This window comes from Onychostoma macrolepis, chromosome 03 (genome assembly GCF_012432095.1).
Source record: "Onychostoma macrolepis isolate SWU-2019 chromosome 03, ASM1243209v1, whole genome shotgun sequence".
Taxonomy (NCBI): Eukaryota; Metazoa; Chordata; class Actinopteri; order Cypriniformes; family Cyprinidae; genus Onychostoma; species Onychostoma macrolepis.
Genome location: NC_081157.1, coordinates 10,025,294 through 10,027,244, shown reverse-complemented (window position 1 = coordinate 10,027,244; position 1,951 = coordinate 10,025,294).

Below are 1,951 nucleotides of genomic sequence, written 5' to 3'. Positions count from 1 at the left end.
ACTGTGGAAACTTAACAATGGACTTCAAGCAACTTGGGCTATGAGCTTCTCCACCCTTCCTCCAGACTCTATGACCTTGGTTTCCAAATGAAATACAAAACTTGCTCTCATCTAAAAAGAGGACTTTGAACCACTGGGCAACAGTCCAGTTCTTCTTCTCCTTAGCCCAGGTAAGACGTCTCTGACGTTGTCTGTGGTTCAGAAGTGGCTTAACAAGAGGAATACGACAACTGTAGCCAAATTCCTTGACACGTCTGTGTGTGGTGGCTCTTGATGCCTTGACCCCAGCCTCAGTCCATTCCTTGTAAAGTTCACCCAAAAATTCTTGAATTGATTTTGCTTGACAATCCTCACAAGGCTGTGGTTCTCTCGGTTGGTTGTGCATCTTTTTCTTCCACACTTTTTCCTTCCACTCAACCTTCTGTTAACATGCTTGGATACAGCACTCTGAGAACAGCCAGCTTCTTTGGCAATGAATGTTTGTGGCTTACCCTCCTTGTGAAGGGTGTCAATGATTGTCTTCTGGACAACTGTCAGATCAGCAGTCTTCCCCATGATTGTGTAGCCTAGTGAACCAAAGTGAGAGACCATTTTGAAGGCTTTGCAGGTGTTTTGAGTTGATTAGCTGATTGCCATGTCACCATATTCTAATTTGTTGAGATAGTGAATAGGTGGGTTTTTGTTAAATGTGAGCCAAAATCATCACAATGAAAAGAACCAAAGATTTAAACTACTTCAGTCTGTGTGCACTGAATTTATTTAATACACGAGTTTCACAATTTGAGTTAAATTACTGAAATAAATGAACTTTTCCACGACATTCTAATTTATTGAGATGCACCTGTATGTATATGTGTATATATATATATATATATATATATATATATATATATATAAGAACTGTATATATAAATTTTGTTAAAAAACAAAAACAAATTTATTTCACAAAAATTAAGTTAAGACTGTTAAGAATATGACTACTGAATAAACAGCCTATAAGGTAAGGCTATTAAATAGCAGTCCCAAACTAGTTTTTGTTAATACAATTAAGTTGGTATGAGCCATCACAGTCATTTAAACACACACAAAGTGAAAATAACATGTTATTTTTGGGTTATGGAAACAACCGTTACCATGTGAATATACAATACTAGAACTGTTAATGAAAGTGGAAACTGCTCCTGAATAGACTGAATATCATACGTTCATGTAAATCCTTCCCAGTCAACACACGCAGTACCAGTTATGTGATTTATTGGTACTGCACTCTTATTTCACACGTTGCATGATCGTATAGTTTCTGCTTTAGTGAAGTGACATACAGTGCGGTGCTGCGTTCGCCCGTGCTATTGAAGAGTCTGGCAGGACAGGTGTACACTGACATTAAAGCCCAGCTCACACTGTGCAATTTTGGCCATGATTTTGTCTGAGACGAATTTTGAAAATCCTAAAAGATTCCTATAATCCTAGGCCAAAATCTGTAGTCTTTGATCGTTGGTTTGACATGTTCACCGACAGCCGATTAATGGCCATTGCGATCAAATTTCACCTCTGACGAAATTCTGCCGGTGTCAGAAGATTTGGCGCACAGTCCTGCAGTGTGACTTGCCGGCGTTCATATACTTTTCATGATAGCTGACATTTCGGTCCCGCGTGCAATTCAGCTCGCGGTCACTGGACGTGTATGGGTTGATAATGTAAAACTCCGGACAAGTTTTCTTACGCGTACCCATTTTTAACTCGTCTTGACTGTCGTACAATCTGACATTAATGACAACTGAGATCCCATAGTGTGACATGATCATCACGTTCATACAGTCTGACAAGTACAATCCTAAAGGACTTTAAAAAAAAAAAATCACACAGTGTGAGCCCGGCTTAAGCCCATCAACATCTCATCTGACCGCAGATACCGAATCGGGACACCATGTTTTTCTCAGGCACTCTTTTA